The 20,827-nt window shown below is 45.7% G+C and overlaps 1 protein-coding gene across 5 annotated transcripts in view; it reads right to left on the bottom strand.

Annotated features, from left to right (window-relative positions):
• The window catches only part of C1H10orf90 (chromosome 1 C10orf90 homolog), a 212,552-nt gene that overhangs the window by 122,286 nt on the left and 69,439 nt on the right, over nt 1-20,827 (bottom strand). The window contains exon 1 of one of the 5 annotated variants that reach the window (XM_070567648.1): nt 5,323-5,737. The exons of 3 other annotated variants lie outside the window; for them this stretch is intronic. The gene's annotated coding sequence lies outside the window, so the exon portion shown is untranslated. Of the gene's footprint in view, nt 1-5,322; nt 5,738-20,827 lie in introns of those variants that run through there. One more of the 5 variants, XM_070567595.1, reaches the window with a different exon arrangement.

Raw genomic sequence — 20,827 nt, 5'->3', positions numbered from 1 at the left:
TCATGTAGGAGTGGCCAGCCTTGTCCCATGTCCACTCCGCCATGCAGACTGGCTTTGTTCTGCTTTTCTCTGTCTCCCACTGGTGTGTGGCATGACTACTAAGTGCCCTTCACTCACCCCCACCCGCCCCAAGCCACCTGATCAAATGCTAAAACGAAGACGTCTTTGTGTTGACTCAACCATAAGTGTAGGAATGAGACTCCAGACCCGAGGTCTATTATATACACATATATATATACACACACACACATATATATACACATATATATATAAGACTTTCAAACTCATACATCAATGAATTTGCTGTCGCTTTCCCTAAAAACAAGGCACTTTAGGAACCCCAAGCTCTGCTTTCTTATTAGCATCTGGGAAATTGGCATGTTTCCAGGAAAACAGAACACTTCTCCCCACTTAGTGGTCCTGGCCCACACTGGGCTGACTTAAGGCACTTCAAAGCTCCTTGTCGTTTGGACAAATTGGAAACAGAAAACAAAGGGATGAGAAAGAAGCCATCCTCGTGCGCGCATCCTTGTTCCAGAGAGGCAGCACAGTCCTGGCAGGCAGCCTTTGATGTGGCCCTGTGGCCACATTCCTCTCTCAAAGTTCCTGAAGCCAGTCCCAGCAGCCTCCTCCTGCTGTTTTGAAACTGAGCAAATATAGCCTCCCAGACACTACGCTGCACCGTGCAAGCAAATGCACCTGCTGCGATGTTACCAGCCACTAAGGAGATGCTGGTTAAAATAAGGATCGCCCCCTCCGTATCTCCCTCACCATTCTACATCCACATTGAAAACCATTTCCCTCTTTGCAGCTCTCTGTATTTTCAAGCTAGTCTACAGTCATTAGTTACTAATTCCCCTCAATAGTCTTGTGAGCAGACTAATCACCCAGCCAGGTGTGTGACTGAAAGGCAGGCCCCCGAGTCAGAATGCCTGCCTTCAAAGCCCAACTCCGGCATTCGTACAAGGATGACCTCGGTTAGATGATTTCACTTCATTCCGGTTTGGTTTCTTTACCTTTTAAATATTCATGATCATAATAACTACGCGGTGGGGTTACTGAGCGGATCAAATGGAATATCCGTGCTTGAAAGATAGCAAGCCAACAACTCGTGTTGTTCATTATTTTTCTAACTCAACTAATATTAATTGAGGGCCCCTACGTGTCAGGCATCGTGCTAAGTGCTGGAGATAGAAGAGTGAAGAGACTGGACTGAATCCTTGCCTTTCAGAAGACAAAAAAAAAAAAGAACAGGCAAAAATATAAGGAATTACTTTCAAGTTACAGAAATTTCGATGATGGAAACACAAGGGACTGAATAAAAGACGCTGGGACAGCACTGCTGGACAAGTAGACAGGGCTAGCCTCTCTGAGGAGCCAGCTGAAAGGCAAGGAGGAAGCAGCCAGCAAAGACAGGGTGAAGGCATTCCAACAGGAGGCAATGGCCTGGGCAGCCACCTTGCAGCAAGAAGGACCATGGTGAGACCGAGGATCTGAAAGAGGACAGAGACTAGAGCTGGTGAGCAAGGGGCAGCAGTGTAGATGACCACAGGGGTTGACATTTCCAGAAAAGCCCTTTTGCTGATGGGTGGAGAATGGGCCAGAGAGGGACAAAAGTGGAGGCAGAGAGACCAGTTAGGGAATACACTTAGGAGGCAGGGCATTCAGGACTTGCTGATGGAGCACATGCAATGAAGTCAGCAAGGGAAGGAATTAAAAATGACCTCTAGATTTCCTACTGAGGCAGGAAGACTGGGGACTGCATGGGAGGTGGGACATTTCATTTACACATGTCCAGACTGAGATGCGCATTACCCAGCCATCGGTGGCATTGAGTGCGCAACTGGCTGCAAGAATGTGCAGCTCGAGGAGAGCCTGGAGAAGAGAGAGATATCTGGGAGTCTTGGCATAAGGAGATACATATTTACATCCATCAGGACGTATGGGAGAGGGTAGAGAAGAGAGAGTAAGGGCCGGGATGGGTAAAGGTTGACCCAGAAGACATGGCCAGTGAAGTGAGGAAACCAACCAGGAGAAAATGATGTCCTTGAGCCAAAAGAAGACGGAGGCTCGGCTGACCTATGCTGCTAGGAAGTCAAGGAATATCAGGACAGAGAGGTGCTGCCACTGTTGACCTTGATCAGAGCAAAACGCAGATGGCAGCAGGTGGAGAGGGCACTGGAGATGAGCATATGGTGTGCATGTTTGACAAGTTTGCCTAAAGGGAAGCAGAGGACTGGAGTGGTCTCTTGGGAGAGATGCATGGTCAAGGAAGATAGTTTTTAAGTGGGACCAGTTACTATGCTGATGTAAACAGTCCAGGAAGCAGAGACGAGTGGTATTATAGGAGATATTGTAGAGAGATAACAGGAGAGACACTCTTGAGACAGCAGAAGGGGTGGGAACAGAAGCAAATGGGGGCTTAGGGCATAAACCAAAGATGGGCAAATCTCCACCGCCACAGAGAGAACGTCGTAGTTTTCTGTTGCTGTTAGCAAACTTAGCCCTTAAAACCACACCGGTTTATTATCTCACAGTTCTTTAGGTGGGAAGTTGGGCAGATCTCAACTAGGCTCTCTGATCAAGGTCTCCTGGGACTGAAGTCAAGCTGTCAGTCGGGGCTGTGCTTTCATTAGGAGTCTGAGGTGCTCTTCCATGCTCATTCAGATTAGAAGAGAAAGGATTTGGTTCCTTGCAGTTGTAGGACTGAGATCTCTGTTTCTTTGCTGGCTATTGGCCCGGGGTTGCTCTCAGCATCTAAGGGCCACTGTCACGTCATGGCCCCTTCATCTTCAAAGTCAGCACAAAGAATCTCCCTCACATTGGAATGTCTCTGACCTCAGGAAGGGCCTGACCCTTTTAAGGGCTCACCTGATTGGGTTGGGGCCATCCAGATAATCTTCCTTTTGATTAACTCAAATTCAACTGGTCAGTCTCCTAATCATGGGAGTGGTATCCCATCCCATTCCCGGTCTTGGCCCACACTTAAGGGGGTTACACAGGACAGGTATACTAGCGGGCAGGAATCTTAGACTTCTGCCCACCGTGGAAAGAGGGAAAAGATGGAGAAGGACAGAGGCATAGTTGGAGGGTTTGAGTAAGGCAGACAAGAGATTTTGCAACTCACAGTGTCTATTTCTCAATGCTATATGAGGCAAGCTCATCTGCTGAGAAAGTTGGAGGAGAGAGCATGGGAGGGCTGAAGGATAAAGACAAGAGGTTAAGGAACCAAAAGGCCAGGCTGGCAGGAGGAAGGCTGGAGTTGGTGCTGAGTTGGAGGGTGTGACCAGGATGTGAGTGGTGCTAGCAACTGGGGAGAGGGATGCATGGCAAAGTCAGCGGGCAGGAGCTTCACTCCAGCCAGCCTTTGCAAAAAGGGAGGGAAAAATAGTCTGGGAGCTGTTTAGAGGAGATCAAGGATACCTCTTTTAATTCCCAGCTTGGGGGTGGTGGTGTAGGAGAAACAGCTGTGAGGGAGCAGAAGCCAAAGGGTGGCCATGGGAGGAACAAGTCTGTGAACTCCTAGGGCTCTCGGGTAAGAAGAGAACCAGTTCCTAGCACTGCATTTGATACAAAAAAAGCAGCTCTTCCTGGGGTCCAGCGAGATCCCTGCCTCCTTTATTACAACACAAATCCCTACAATCAACTGTCTTCATGTGGTAGAACTTGCCTGGGTCTCTGATCCTCATAACCTGGGAAGCCCACTTAGCCCAACCAGGGCCAGGCTCTGTGTAGAAGGGGCTGAGACTCTGCTCCTTCCTTTGAGGATTCCACAGCCTGATGCAAACCACCCACAGACGATCATCACACAGGTTAGACCCAGACCACAGACCAGGTGGAACCTAGTATGCGCCTTGGAAGTTTTGGAAAGAGGCGTGAAAATACAAGTTAGACGCAGAGGGCAGGGTGAGCAAAGAGAAGGGTATTTCTTGGGAAAATAAGAGGGGAGGGGAGTTAATTGGAGGAGTGGAGTCTGATCTCTCCCCCCAACCTGTTGGGTGTCTGTGGCCGACCTAGGCTAACGGCTCTGAGTGTTACAAATGCCTTGCCAACCAAAACATCATCACAACAGACAACCTTGTGATCGTCCCCACTAAAATCAACCCTTGTTATGAGAAAACCAAGTTCAGAAGGGGCCCCAAAACTCCTGAAGTATTTCTGGACCACCGAGAAAGCAGATATGTATCACCTTCAAGCTTAAAAAAAAAAGGGGGGGGAGGGGGCGCAGAAAAGCAATGCTTCTTTTTAGCTGGTGACCCAGTACATTGCATGGTGGCTGTTCTAAATGATTCATTGTAATCCTTGTGAACCAGAGGCAACAGCATACATCTAAAGGAAATCTCTCTTTAAAAATTAAATAAAGCGAAAGCTCTCCACAAGCACTGGTGTACACTCCACACCCAGCTCGGCACTAATCATCTTCTCCTGCTTTATTCTCTCTCTCGTCTTGAATTCCCCTGCACGGCACACTTTATGCCTGCAGACTCAGAAACTCCTGAGGGCAGGGACTTCATTAAGGTTGGTGTCAATCAGCGGAGAGTTATGTGAAATTTCGAGAGCGCCAGCTCATGGTGAACTTGATACATGGCCTTACTCTCCCCTGTTACCTTCCCACCAGGCCAGCTTGTTCTTTAAACTGCAGGAATCAGATGCATTTAAATGGACCCCTAGAAGTTAATATATTATTACCCAGTTAGCACAATTCCATTTCACAGGACTATAATGTAATGCTCAACGATTTTTAAGTAATAAAAGGAGTTACTTTAAAACTTAATTAGGAAAATTTAGAGACTATATAGGATTCTTACTAAATTTCTGAAAACTTTGGAATAACGCACTGATATTCCTGAGATTTATCTACTGGAAATCCTGGAAAAAGCTTTTGGAACTGTTGTAAAATCATTCTCAAGGGTACTGTTTCTTACAGTTTCGCCGAAGGTATTTTACTGAAAAGAAATAAGAAACCAAACAGGAATGCCCCAGTTCCTAAGAGAAGTTCCTCTGAGAAGCGAATCCGCATTCCTGTCTCACGTCTGTATTCTTTGGGGAGGTCCCTAAGTATCCTTAATGTTTCATTACACTGGGTACAGCTGTGCTCTTTTCACACTTCCCATTTCTCTCACAGTCTTTCAAACTAATGTGATCTCATTTAAAAGAAAAAAAGAGAAAATAAAGGAAAACTATTCGAGTCATAACAGAATCTTTATCAAGATCCCAGGAACACATTTTCCCAATGCGTTCCCCTGCGGCATCTCCACAGACAGCATTTCCACCCTTCCCTTTGCACAAACCCAACCTTAGCCCACGGCTTGATTTACTTACATTAAAATAGATGTGCTCCGTGCAGGAGGTGGCCAGGGAAATACGTGTTGGGTTTGGTGCCAGTCCCTTTTACAGAGGTCAGGATTAGAAATGCAAAGGTAATTAGAAGATGCAGTCAGTGAGCGCAATGCACCCAGCTACTGACCCACAACGTCCTTCTGGAGACACAGAGATTTCCTTTAGAACGGAAGGTGAGCAATCACTTTTCAAAGACAGGAATCGGTTTTCACTCCCACAACCTCAGTGCAAGCCAACGGGCGGGTGAGACTCACCAGGGTCACTCGCTCTCTCAGGAGGGCTGGCCCGGAGCCCTGTGGCCCCAGTCACTCAGCACCAGCAGTAGTGGGGAACCCGGGCAGCTGGGCTGGAGGGCTGCTCCTGCTGCAGAGCCTCTGTGCAGTCAGTCGGGCGGGGCAGTCACCTGTTGCTCAGTCACAGGTAAGCCTACGGGAGTCCCAGAGCCCTGGAAGGAGGCCGAGGTAGGAGGCGGCACATGAATAATGAATACACTCTCGCCTCCCTTCATTAGCATTCCATTCAAACTACGCAAATGAAGCATCCGTTTCTCATCCCAGCTTAAAAGGAGAGGCACAGCCCCTGCCTCCTGGGAGGGATGAAGCAGGGGGAACTGGGAGGGCAGGACCTGATGCCCAGGATTGACCCTCCACCCACCATTCAATGCTTGAAAGGAACATCCATGAGGGGGTGGGGATGGAGTAGGGGTGGGAGCGTTAGGAGGGCATAAATAACCTCAAGACCTCACACCTCTGGCTGCCAAAGCAAAGGGGCACCAAGCAGGCGGGGTGAGTGTAAGTGGTCAGGCCTGTGCACCTCTGGCTGGAGAGCCAGCACCTGGAACCTGTGCCCCTCAGAGGAAGACCTGGCTGGAGATGGTGGGCAGGACAACCTCAGACGGCTCCTGAGGAGCCGCGGATCTGGCCTCTGTTCTCAGTAGCCTTAGCTCCAGAAATAACTCCATAGCACTGTATTCACACTACATTTTTTGCCCACCCCAGAGCACACCAGGGCCTTCCATAGTCCTGTTTTCCCCTGTCTTGGTCGTCTCTTCCATGAACCCCTGTCCACTGAGCAGATTCCTGCTCCCCCTTCGAGCCTCTGAGAAGTCTCAGGGAGACCACCCCCAAAACAATTCCTAAGAGAGCCCATAGCTCTGTTACCCAACATAATGTCTGCTCAAGGAGCACTTAGAAGAAATCTCGTAAGCAGAAGAAAAATATTTAAACTTTGTCTTTTTCACTCTTAAAAATGGTGGTTGTCATTTTGAGAGATTTGTTCAAATTCTACCTCAGACAAGTAGAGTACATGAGGATAGGACCTTGAAGAAAACAGGCTTGGTGCTGCTCTGGGAGAATTTACTTTTTAGTTTTATAGGCCTGAGTTTATTGTAGTTCATGTTGGTTTAGCAAAAATGCATTATGTTCCTTGTTCCAAAACAAATTCTAGTAATCAAAGACTTACAGTAAGAAATGAATCCCTAGAAGGAGGAAAAGGGAAATATTTTAATAACCTGAGTGAGAACACCCCAAATCCAGAAGTCATGAAAAACTGAAAACTTGACTACATAAAAAATTAGAATGTTCTGCATAGTGAACAAAAAAAATACCATAAACAAAATCAAAAGATAAATGACAAACTGGCAGAAAGATATTGAACACTCACATGTTAGACAAAAGATTAATTTCCTTAATGCATAAATAGCCTCTACAATCAATAAGAGAAGGAAAAACAACCAAAGAGAAAAATGAACTAAGGACACAAATGGGTAGTTCACAAGAAAAAAATTAGAACTGGCCCTTAAACATATGAAAATATGTTTAACCTCACTATAAAGAGAGAAATACAAATTATGACAACCTGAAAAGGATATTACCAGACAGGAAAATTAGAGACCAAACTCTCTCTTGAACATAAATGCAAGAATCTTAAACAAAATATTAGCAAATCAAAGTCAGTGATATGTAAAAAGAATGATGCATCAAGATCAAATAAGGTTTATTGCAGGAATGCAAGGGTAGTTTAACATTTAACAAATCAATCTATGTAATATTCCACATTAACAGGAGAAAAAAGAGAAAAATAACACGAACATCTTGAAAGATGTAAAAATAATGTGACAAGTGGTATAAAAAAATCTAGAGCAAATTTTATTCTTGATGGTAAATTATTAAAAGCTTTCCCTCTGACGATCAGGAATGAGATAGACGTGCCTTCTACACCACTTTATCCACCATGGTACTGAAGGTCCCACTCAATAAAATAAGACAAGAAAAAGAAATAAAATGCAGAAGCAATATAAAGGAGGAATAAAACTAATTATTCAGAGATAACATGATTATATAGAGAGAAAACTCACAAGAATCCATAAACTGTTAGAATTAATAAGTGAAACTAGCAAGGTATTTGGGTGTAAGAGAGTAGGATACAAAATTTACTAGTATTTCTATTTTCTGGCAACAAACAAATAGAAAACAAAAGAATTTTAATTATCTTATTTATAATAACATTAAAAAAACCTCCTAGGAAGAAATCTAACAAAAGCTGTACAAGACCTCTGGGCTAAAAACTTTTAAATATTATTGAAATAGAGTAGATAGGAATAAATGGAGAGATAAATCATGTTCATGGAGTAGAAGACCATATTTTGTAGAGATGTCAGCTCTCCTCAAATTGACCTATAAATTCATCACAATCCCATCAATATTCCAGCAAAATTCCATATTTTTTGTGGAACTTAACCTGATTCTAAAACTCAAATGGAAATTCCAGGCAATCTTGAAAGACAAAGCTGGGGGACTTACACTACCAGACACCAAGACCGACCCTAAAGTTACAAAAATTAAGACAGTGTGATCCTAATGAAGGATGGGCAAACTAACCACTTGAAATGAATAGAGTCCAGAAACAGACCATCACCTGATTTGTGACAAATGTGATACAGAAATGTGGCAGGGAAAAGAATGGTCTTTCAATAAAAGGAACTGGGTCAAATGGATATTTGTAGGACTCCTATCTCACACCATACACAATAATCACTTCCAGATGGATAGGATCTTAATGTGAAAGGAGAAAATAAGTAAAGCTTTTAGAAGAAAACTTAGACAATAACATCTTTATGACCTTAGAGTAGGCAAAAAATGTCACAAACAAAATAATTGCATTATTCATAATGCATGAAACACTAATAAATTGGATCCTACTAAATTAAGAACTATTCATGAAAAGACACCATTAAGGGAGGGAAAATACAATCCACAGAGTGAGAAAAGGTATTTATAATACACATATCCAACGAAGAAGTCATATCTAGGGTCTAGAAAGAATTCCTACAAATCAGTAAGAAAAAGACAAACAACCCAATTGAAGATGGGCAAAGGACTTCAACAGGCTTTTTATAAGCGAGAATATTCTAATGGCTAATCAACAAAGGGAAACATGCTCAACTTCATTAATCATCAGGGAAGACCTAATTAAAACCGCTATGAGAACTGCTAGACTCTCGTCAGAATGGCTAAAGTGAAACAGTAAGAAAATGCCACGTGTTGGTGAGGGTATGGAGCTGGAGCCCTTGAATCTCACACAGAGCTGCTGGTAGAGTGCAGCAGAAAAATCGCCTTGCAAAACTGTTTGGCATGCCCCATGACCCACCAATTCACTCCCGGCCAGATGCTCAACAGAAATGCTTACATACACTTACCCAAAGACAGGCATAAGAATTTTTATGGCAGCTCTGTTCTTAGCCCCAAACTGGAAACTATTCAAATGTCCAGCAACAACAGAATGGACAAAGAAATCATATATTTGCACAAAGAAATTCTACTCAGCTGTGAGAATAAGTGAACCACGACAACATGCAACAATATGGATGAATCTGACAAACACAAGGTGTGAAGGAGGCCAGACATGAAAAGTACATACTGCAAGGTTCACGAATGCAAGTTCCAACTGGCCAGCCAACTGGTCAGTGTGTCGATCCCAGGAGAGTCAGGAAGGAGACGGGGAGCTTTAGGGAGGCCGGGCACGTTCTATGTCTTGATCTGGGTCCTGATTACATAGGTGTGTTCATTTTGTGAAAATTCCTGGAACTGTATGCTTATGATATGTGCATTTTTGTGTATAGATAATACACCTCAGTTAAAAGTTAAAAAAAAAAGTCAGTTCTGCTCTTACGAGCAGGTGTTTAGTGCCAGCTGCTCAGGCAGCAGCAGCACACCCGTATCCTTTTCTCTAAGGAGGCAGGGCCACAAGGTCAGACTTATCAACCAGTTGCACACAGTGTTTCAGCGAGATTGATTCCGAAAGGGTTTCACAAATCTATATTTCGTGATGCAGTTTCACACTAAACAAATTTCACTGAACTCTGTTCAAATAAAAGACTGCTTGAAACTTATAAAAAGTTTAGCGTGTATATTACTCATAGCTAGAGAAAAGAGAAAACAACAGTTTTTCAGGAGCGATCTCGTATTGAAACCTACCATCGTTTTATTACAAAATATTTCACATGTAAATATATGTTGGTGAGGTAACGGGAAAAAACAGCCGATTCTCACCGAGCTCTCATATGGAAGGTGTAGCTGCAGACATCTTCCATGCATCCCCCTCCAGCGGTCCTCAGGATGACCCCACCGGGTAGGGTCTTCTTAGCTCCTTTCTACAGCTGGGGAAGCTGAGTGGTTAAACAGTTTGTTCACAATTGTAAATCGCTTATATGAAGCCGATAGGCCACAAACCCAGTGCCTGGTTCCTGCGCTCAGGATTCTACCTGGAAATGATCTCCTGTGCCTCTCTTGGGTCATGGCGGGTTTTCTAGGGGGAGACACCTGACTGGTGGAAATTGACCCATTTGCTGGCCAGCATCCAGAATCTGATCTGAAAGCTACCAGGTGAGAAGAATGGGATGGAGGTGTGGTAATGGTGAGCGCCTGAGGGAAACCCAGCTACACCTGAATTCTTACTGCGGGGGCTGGGGGGGTGGGGCCAGCATGCCTGGCTCTCTGTTCCTGAGACCTGAATTTTCAACTCCTCTTTGGATCCTATGAAATCTGTTTCTTTTCTAATAAATCTAATTTTCCAAAAGCTAGTTTGAGTTGGTTTCTCTCACCACAGTGAGAAAAAAAGAAAAAGACCACTAAGACAAGATGCATACCGTCTACTTCTCCACAGCATAAACAAGAAGTGTGCGTGTGTCTATGTGTGTGTGTGCACGTCCGTGTGTATTCAGGACAGGTTTCTACCCTCCCTCTGCCCCACCCAGAAGCACTAGGCACACGGTCAGTTTTGTCCCACGTTCTCATCCCTATTTTTCCAACAGCTATGACTGACATTCACAGTTGTTACAGGAGGCATTAATTTACACTAACAAGGCAAAACCACAGGTGTCCACAGAGAGCTCACTCACAGCCTGGCTGAGACACCACCGCTTGCATGAGCTGCATTGCAGACTGCGAGCCCTGGGGATACGCGCCACGTCTTCTGCTGTTTGTTTAGCTAGAACCATAGCTAGACGAGCTTTCTCCCTCCTCTGCCTCACTTAGGCCCTTTGACAAAATGGGACTAACAGGAATATTCATGCTGGGCCTTTTGTTCTGAAGAACTCCAGTGAATTAGAAAGAAAAAGCCCCACTGTGGTGAGAATTCCAGGCTCAGAGTTTATTCGAGCAGCAGGTGTGCACCACGGGAGAGCAGACAGCCCAAGTGACCCTCTTCCTAGGAGCACATCCTTGAGAGGGGATGGCCAGGGGGGCTAGCTGCCCAGCGGTGTGGAAGTCCATGCTGGCCCGTTGCCATGACACCTTCTGGCTGCACCGCGCAGCCCTGAAGACAGCGCTGGGGCCTTCTGCAGATGCTCCCTCATCATGTCGGCCATGTTTCCTCTCTTCTCCCTTCTAAGGGAGCAGACCTTTGCCTCCCACCTTTTCACAGGTGGGTCATCCTCTTCACAGGCATGACACTCATGGCCAGAGTCTAAATTGAATGGCAGCTCATATTTGCCAGTGTTAAATGTGGACTCGTGCCTAGCTACCACATGTGGCTGCATAAAACATGATGAACGCCTTCCCCGTATTTTCAAAATTCCTCACTTATAGTGCATAATTTTAAAACAAAAACAAAGAACTCCATTTCCCAGCATACTTTGCTGTGAGGATGCAGACATGTGACTCAGAGGCCGCCAACCAGGTGTGCCCCTGGAGCACTTTGGTTCAGAAAGCGGCTGTAGAAGGAATCTCATGGGGTCCTCTTACTGGCGCACAGTGGCAGCATCCCAGTCACAGAAGGGGTGTGATTCTGAGGTTGGCAGCTGTGGTGCCAACTTCTGGTTGTAGCAGAGATAGTGGGCTCCGGTGAAGGGACATGGGGACGAGGCAGCTTCCTGGCTGTGGTAGGGACAGCATATTCCTGGCATCAGCAGCAGCTCCTCTGCCAGGTCATCCTGCAGTGGCTTGGGAACTTGGTCCTGGAGGCAGCCTGGAGCCTGCTCCCAGGGCCCCTCTAGGGATGTCCTTTAAACAGTCCCTCGAACCAGCAGCAGAGGACATTGTGGTCTGCAACTAAGAACCTGGCCAATTCCATAAGTCTATGCTGAGTGTGTGCTAAGGGCACTTTTAAAGACTAGGACTGCTGCTTCCCCGCTCCCACCTCCTCGGGAGCTTCCACACTTTTGATCGAAATGTGCAGTTGCATGCACTGCTCTGCTTCCTGATCCATCTCTTCTGATTTCATTTTTCCGTTTCCATGATTCAGATGAAACCTAAGGACACTTATGAAGCCTGCGAGGAAAGTGTGTCACACAAATGGGCGTGCCCATTTGCAACCTGCTGAAAACATCAGTGTTCGCTGTGAAAGGATCTGCTGGGACCCCGTAGAACAGTGAGGGTGGCTGCTACCTCCAGATTCCATTTTCATTTCCAGTTAAAAGTGAGACAAAGCCCCTCGATCTGTATGAGGGAGAAGGAGGTATGAATATAATCACATAACCATGGAAATGAATGGGGAGATGTGTGTCTTCCAGTTTGGTTCTCTTTATCTTCTTCATGTGATTACATTTCTTTCCTATTTTCTAAACATCATAAAAATGATGTAATCAAGAGATGCAAGCAGTATCCCATGCTACCTCTAATGATCTCAAGGGGTGAGCCCAAAGTCTTGAAATAAAAGGTGTAATGGACTGCTTAAAACTTGAAAATATGGGGGCCTGGCCCCGTGGCCTGGTGGTTAAGTTCTGTGCCCTCTGCTTCGGCAGCCAGGGATTTGCAGGTTCAGATCCCAGGCGTGGACCTACACCACTTGTTGGTAACTAGGCAGTGGCAGCAGCTCATATACAAAATCGAGGAAGAGTGGCACTGATGTTAGCTCAGGGTGAATCTTTCTCAAGCAAAAAGAGGAAGATTGGCAACAAATATTAGCTCAGGGCAAATCTTCCTCAGCAAAAAAAGAAAAAAGAAAAAAACTTGAAAATATGGACCTTGCACCACTTTTAGAAAGAGGTGGTGTGCCACTAAATCACAGATCAAGAGATTGTCCCCTCAATGGCTCAAGCTCAATCTACAGGAGGGTTTGTCAACCTTGGTTGACACTATTGACATTTTGAGCTGGATACTCCTCAGTTGTGGGGACTGTCCTGGGCATCGTAGGATGTTTAGAAGCATCTCTACCTCTACCCACCAGATGCCAGTAGGATGCCTTTCACCAGTTGTAAAAACCAAAGATGTCTCCGGAAATCATTGCCAAATGAGCCCTGGGGACAAAATCACCCTGATTGAGAACTACTGCTCTAGAGGTAGACACCATAGGCCACTTTGCTAAACCAAAGTGCAGGAAACACTGTGTGTGTGTGTGTGTGTGTGTGTATGCACATGAGTGTTTAAGCTTAAAGAATAATGTTTTTCAGTCAAAATCTCAAGAGTTGTACACTAAATCTCAAGGTAATTTTCTTTTATCTCTGAAACATTTAGAGAGGAAAAATCATTATGAATTCTAATACAAAGAGCTCAAAAATCTCAACCTCAAAAGTCATCTCCCTCTATTTGAGATGTTATATCGAAAACAGATCCTAGCTTGTCCGAAAGATCCCTTATCCAACTTTATATTTCAGGCTTCAAATAAGCACTAAATTTATATTCTTCAATTTCCTTCTGTTTCATATTTATGAGCGTGAACATTAGCAGCTCTGTTCTTTTAAACAGCCATTTCTTGGCATTATGCTACTCAGAGCGCAGCCTGGCATGGCGGGCAGGCTCTTGTGGTGTTTCCAAGGACCTGTGCCCTGTCAAAGCGTTGGCCCCATGAGGACAGACGGCTGAAGCTGGCTCTGCCTCCGGACTTGCCGCAGCTCCCCGAGTTCCTGCGCTCTGCCCTCTCAGCTCTTCCAGCGTTCAGGCCCACCGATGATGTGTCAGGAAAGACAGTCCTGCTACCCATCTCCCCAGTGCCCAACAGGCTAGTGGGAATGATAAGCAAAACTGGATAAAAATTCAGTGCTCTGACCTGGAAGGGAAAACCCCACTAACAACCACCACGTCAGCCAGTCCACACATCTGTCCATGGTGCTCAGTGATCGTCTCCATCCAGCACGCGGGATTTAGGAGCATGAACAGAGCCATATGCAGACTGTGGACACGCTTTGTGCTGCGTGGGAAATACCTGAAAAAGCCAGCCCGGACCTTCCCATCTACAGGACACCTCCACTGTTTTGTTTGCTTCAAGTCTTGTCCCCCTCCTGGTGGCAACAGCACAAGGGATGCCCACTGTCCCCTCTCAGAACTCAGCTGATCTGAAAGTGGCTGACACTCCGGAAGCTGGAGAAGAGGGTTGAGGAATATTACTGCTTTTTACGATTTTATTTTATTTTGTAATTTTAGAATAGTATTATTATTTTTAGAATTTTTCACAATTCTCATACCCATTCACTCCAATCCCTGAGAGGTGCTGTATGATGTTTGCATGTGTTTTCGAAGTTCCCTGGGTGGGTCTTACAAGCCCTGTCCTTCCATCCCATCCCCTATGAGTACACACACATACTTCTCAACCCCCAGGGCGGCAAACACTGGCTGTGGCCAGTACACAGTCCCTGGAGGAGCCTAAGCAGAAGAGCAGATGTGGCGTCAGATTTCTATCTGGGAGATGCCTCTCCCAGCAGCGTGGAGGATGGACGGAGGGGGACCAGGCTGGAGGCAGGATTCCTGCTGGGATGCTAGTCTCTAGCTGTTCAGGACAAAGATAACGGAGGTAGGAATTAAGGTGATGCTTGAATCCTTGAAGGTGGGATTTGGGCATTGGAAGAAAATAAGGAAGGTCGGAAGAAAGGAAAGAAAAGAAGGAGAGGGGAGGAGAGAAAGGAGGAAGGAAAGGAGAATGGAAGGAAGGAAGGAGAAAGATGGGGAAAGGGAACAAGAGAGGTAAGGGAAGAGGGAAGGAAGGGAGGAAGCAGGGAAAGGAGAGAGGGAGAAATGGCAAGATTCAGCATGTACAGGGCAAGTACAAAGAACAGAAAGCATTCCATTTGACTAAAGTAAAGAATTTATGAGTTGGAGACCAGATTGGAAAAGCAAATTAGAGCCAGATAACAGGGAGCGTTCAGGGCCGGGTTAAGGCACGTGGACCTTATGCTATAAGCTGGCGGTTCTCCAAGTGGGGTCCACAGACCACAGCATCAGCTTCAGCTTCAACAGCATCACCCAGGAACTACAGAGAAAATCAGACTCTCACGTCACCTCCCCCACCCTGCAGACCTAAAGAACCAGACAGCCCCGCCATGAGGCCCAGCAATCTGAGTTTTAAGAAAGCCCTCCAGTTTGAGACCCACTGCTGTAAGCAATAGGGAAATGTTGGAGATGATTGAGCAGAGAAGTGACTTAACTCTGTCCTAAAAACTGAAGCAACTTATTTTTTCCCAGCATCTCAAAATGTGAACGGTAAATTCAAAGTCTAAGTGGTTTCATGTCCTCCTAATTCCATACCTTCGCCTTCGGCTTGTTTTCTTTCTTTTTTTTTTGCCAGCTTTTAAAGATTTTAGTTTTCCTTTTCCTCCCAAAGCCCCCTGGTACATAGTTGTATATTTTAGTTGTGGGTCCTTCTAGTTGTGGCATGTGGGATGCCACCTCAGCATGGCTTGACGAGCAGTGCGATGTCCGCACCCAGGATTCGAACCGGCGAAACCCTGGGCCACCGAAGCAGAGTGCGTGGACTTAACCACTTAGCCACAGGGCCGCCCCAATGGCATGTTTTCTAATATTTGGCTCTGATTATTTCAGGAGTGGTTTTGCTACCCTAATATTGACAACATAGAAACAACCTCCCTGGACCAGCAGCCAGGCGTGATGACTAAGGGCCACAGGAAATCCATTTGAGGGAAAAGAGACGTGAGGATGCTGCCTTGAAACCAAAGCCGTTGGCATCCCTCAGCAGCTGCAGCCTGTAAAACCTTTGCTTTAATTAAGCAAAAGAGAGCATTTGTGGAGCCCGGACAGAGGTGGCCCCCAAGGCGCTCACATGAGAGGTCAGGCAAGTGAAAATTGGAAGGGGTTCTGACCAAACGTGATGCCGCTGCGTGAGTACATTCAGAGTTTGTGCAGCTGCCAGGATACAGCTTTCTTTGAGTCACTTTGTTCACAAAACAACAGATTAAAAAAACAGGTCAGTAATTGTTGCCCAGCACCTTCGAAATGGCTATTTGCATCTGTTTCTTTCCTGAAGGTCTTAAATTGCATCCCGCTGCTTGGAATAGGCCTATAGAACATTTTCTTAATTGGGTCCCCTAATCCCCAAAGGTAACAGAAAGAAGTGTCAGACGTGGAGGGCAAGAGACTCTGGAGGGTCTCAAAGTTCCCAGATGACAGGGGGGAGGGGCAAACAGGCAGAGCGAGATCAAAACGCTGGTGTTGTGAGGAGGCTCTTCAGTTTTAGAGCATGAGCTTTGTGCTGGCCACACACTCTGCTCCTCAGAGACGTTCCACTCACCGCCCCCACCCCAAACCTCGGGAATCCGACTCTGCACAAAGTCCAAGATGTGGAGGTTCTCAGAGGCCAGCACAGGAATGGGCCCTGAATGGCCTCCTCTCTCAACAAAGGAGACAACCAGGCTACAGCGGCACTGAGACAACAGGATTCTGTAATTATCCATTTTTAGAGTCATACCATTATGATAGCTGAAGAAAGGTTAGCTGTGAGGTCTCATGCCTAAGAATGATGGAGTCCACCAATCTATGACCACCAGTGATGTCACAGCCCAGTGACATCACAGCAGTGACATCAGGGAGGCCTCACTGTTCTGGCCACTTTTATATTTTCTTATATAATTATGTTATAAAGCGTGGATGGGATCCATGGCATCTTAAGGCCTTTGTGAGTCCCATCCTAGGAAACAAATAAAAATGCCCCCATAGAGCTTCAGGAGTCGAGTGGAGATGTGGTTGATTACTTGACATAATGTGATATTCTGTAGACATTTAAGTAAGCATGTATTAATTTTATACTTTTTCTTTTCACACTTTTGAGCCATTAAAGTGATTTTTTTAGGCCCCAACCAACCATCTCACAGATCTTTGAAAGGTAGTCCAGCTGAAGCTACGGAGGCTCAAGAACCTAAAGTCAAAAGGCACTAGTAAATTGCAGCGATGAGACATGTGACATACATCCCACTCCTTACTCCACACAAGGAAATGAGTTGCCAAGAGGACACTACCAGGATTTCCAGGGAGGAGCAAGGGGCAAGAAGAGAAAGAGCCGTGTGCTTACAGTCCACAGACACCTGAAGGCTGGCGGAGAAACCACAGGGTAAGGTGAGCTCAAAATTATCAGCAATATAGTGTTTTCTAGGATGTATATTATTTTAAAATTACTTGTTTCCTACCATACATTGTGTTCTCTGCCACCTTGTAGTCTTAAAAAACCCTTTTTTGCTTTCAAACACTGTGTCGGCGGAGGGGGGTGTTACCATTTCTATGCACAGGAATAGCATCCTTGGCATTCCAGCAAGGCGTCATCTACCTTGAGTCTGCATGCGAAGAGTGGGAACGACAGGGAGGGCCACACTGTGAATGAGCTTCCACAAGGGAAGGGCAAAATGAGGGCTGAAAAGCAGGATCAGCCAAGGGAGGGAACTGCTGGTGAAGTTCTAGAACCACAGATGCAGAAACAACCCGGACATCTGTTGATAGTTGGATAGTGACCCAAGCATAGAAGACCGGGCCGACTTTACCAAAAATGGGGTAGATCTCTATGTGCTGAAGGGGAGAGATTCCCTCCAGGCACATTCCCAGGTGAGAAGAGTGAGCTGCAGGACGGGATGGATAGAAAGATCTCATTTACGTAAAAAACAAAAAAGAAGCCCAAAACAGAGACAAATCACGTACGTGTCCAATGTGAGTGCATATATAGATATGTAAGTGTCCAGAAAAGGATTGGCAGGAAATACACGAACATGTGAGCAGTGAGGACCTGGGGAGGGAGTTTGGATATGGAAGATGAGGGCCTCCTGAACTGACTCTCATAGCAGTCAGCACAGCTTAACACTCACCCATGCTGAACACCATTCTCGATGCTACGTATGTGGGGTGAACCAGAGAGGCAGCACCCTCCAGGTGATTACATTAGGTGGGAGGAGAGAATAAACAAACACATAAGTAAGTAAAATCAGGTGCAGATCAATGCTATGGAGAGTATTCAGGAGAGTACGTGATAGAAAATGGCAGAGTGGGGGGCTGGCCCCGTGGCCTAGTGGTTAAGTTTGCGTACTCCACTTTGGCGGCCCAGGGTTTCACGGGTTCAAATCCTGGACACGGACGTGGCACCGTTCATCAAGCCATGCTGAGGCTGCATCCCACATGCCACAACTAGGAGGACCCACAACTAAAAAATACACAACTATACCAGGGGGCTTTGGGAGAAAAAGGAAAAATAAAATCTTTAAAAAAAAAAAAGGAAATGGCAGAGTGGGTGGAGACGTCCTCTCTGAGCAGCTGAATGATTGAGGACAAACCACAGCAGTTTCAGAGTAAGAACATTCCAGGCAAGAGGGTCATCCTGAGCACAGGTCCTGAGCCAAGGAGAGCTTGCTGGGTTCAAAAGACAGAAAGGAGATTCATGGGGCCAGGGAGGAGTCAACAGAGAGGAGGTGGAAAGAAGGCTCGAGAGGTGGGCAGGAGCCTCTCACAAGGTCAGGGGTTTGGATTGTATTCTAAGTGAGATGGGAAGACTCTGGAGAGTTCTCAGGTGGAGGAGGAGAGACATGATCAGGTTTATGCTAAGAAAGATCAGTCTGCTGCAGAGGCAGGGGCACAGGCCCAAGCAGAGTGGCAGCAGAAATGGCATAAAGTGGTGGTTTTCATGATCTGCTTTTGAAGGAAATTTGGCAGGACTTCCGATGCATTCAGTGTGGGATGTGGCAAAAGAGAAGGATCAACTGTGACCCTGGAGTGGAGGCCAAGCAGCTTGGTGGAAGATGGTTTCATTGCCGAAATTGGTCAGACTGAGGACGGGCAGGGAGTATGGGCAAGATTTGGAGGGAAAATCATCAGAGGCGCCAGTCTGAGTTGCCTTCCAAGAAGAGATACAAGTAGGCGGTCCCACAGACAGCTGTGGGACCCAGGAGAAGGTTCAGACCGATGCTCTGAATCAGAGAGGCCCTCAGCAGCCCCTAGATGGTACTTCAACTATGGGGCGAGATGATGTCACCTTGAGAGATGAAGCAGGTAGATGAGAGGATGCAGCTCAGGGTCACACCAAGATTTAGGGTCTGGGGAAGGTGGAGGAGACATCAAGGAATACAGGGAAGGAAAAGGAGTGGCAGGTGACTGAGTGGCCTTAAAGGCTACAGCAGAGGTGGTCCAGGAAGAACATGACCTGTTGTCCCAGATGCTCCCGAGATGGGAGTACGGCGAGGTAGAAACGTGACAACAAACTGTCACCGATGACCTGGACACTGGTGGTTTCAGGGGTGGGAGGGAGACAATGTGGATCAGAGTCGGTTGCAAAGAGAATATATTCCTGTTCTACAAGCCCTCATTTACGACTCCTGGAATTCTCTGGCCTTGTTCTTGAACTGTGGAATTCAGCCCTTGCTCTGCTTCCACTTGCACTTATGGTTGTTAGTTAGGTTACAAGAATGCAGAGTCTTTGGAAACCCAAGCAGATCATTAGAATGTCAGGCCACATTTCAGAAAGTGGAAAAGAAATCCTAATTGATACCCGTGAAGCTGACCTCTGTTCCGCATTGATTGATAGATTGGGCTCTTCCACTGAGATTCAAAATGTGCTTGCGTAGCCTTTGGACAGCTGCCACCCCTCCTGAGAAACCCATCTTTTATCTCCCCTGCAAGTGACAGCGTCAGAAAAAGAGGACCTAAATTATTTAGCTTTATTGGTTACCCGTGTTCAATGGTTAAAATGCTGAAAAGGCAACCTGCAAATAAGGGATTTTTGTGGAATTTCCAGCAGTTCTCAGTCTTAACCCTAACCCTAACCCTAACCCCAAACCCAGCACTAACACGAACCCTAACCCAGGGGAGGGCAGGGAGGCTGCATGGCAGATGGAGACCTGGCCTCCAGCTCCGGTTTGGGCATAGACTCACCTGGGCAAATCACAAGCTTCCCTGGGCCCAATTTCCTCATCTTGTAACTTAGGGATTAGACAGAATCCTAACCACGTTACTCATGGAATCCCTGGTTCAGATGAAACTCTGTGCGGAAGACCAATGAAGGCAGAGATCAAAGTGGATAGGCCAAGGTTGAGATGGGTGGACAATCCAGGATCCCCCAGACCTAGCTCAGTACCCCTTTCCATTGACACATATCACAGCAAGGCTCCTATCTTGGGTGCTGGGAATCCTAAAGTTCACGGGACTGTATCATTTAGAAAATAACCCACTTGACTACCCATTTAGAAAAAAATGAGCCTCAACCCTTACCTCACACCATACACAAAACTTAATTTGAAATGGATTATAGACCTGAATGTAAAAGCTAAAACTATAAAACTTGCAAAATAAAACATAGAAAATCTTTATGTCTTGAAGTAGCAAAGATTTCTTATTCAGAACTGCAAAAATACCATAAAAAACATTGATAATTGGACTTCATCAAAATTAAAATCTCATGTTCTTTGAAAGATACCATTAAGAAAGTGAAAAAGCAAACCACAGGTTGGAAGAAAATATTTGCATTACATATATCTTGCAAAAGACTTGTATCCATATTATATAAAGAATTTTTATAGCTCAATAAGATGAAAACTCAAATTTAAGAAATGAGCAAAAGGTTTAAACAAACGCTTCATAAATAAAGATATACAAATGACAGATGAGCACATGAAAAGCTGCTCGACATCTTTAGTCATCAGGGGAACGCAAATTAAAACCACAATGAGCTATCACTAGACACCTACACAAAATGGCTTAAACAAAAGATACTGACAATAGAAGTGTTGACAAAAAAATCTGAACTTTCATACATTGCTGGGGGGACTATGAAAGGATACAGTTCACTCTGGAAA

The sequence above is a fragment of the Equus przewalskii genome, chromosome 1 (assembly GCF_037783145.1).
Source record: "Equus przewalskii isolate Varuska chromosome 1, EquPr2, whole genome shotgun sequence".
NCBI classification, from domain to species: Eukaryota; Metazoa; Chordata; class Mammalia; order Perissodactyla; family Equidae; genus Equus; species Equus przewalskii.
This window is presented reverse-complemented; position numbering and strand designations above follow the sequence as displayed.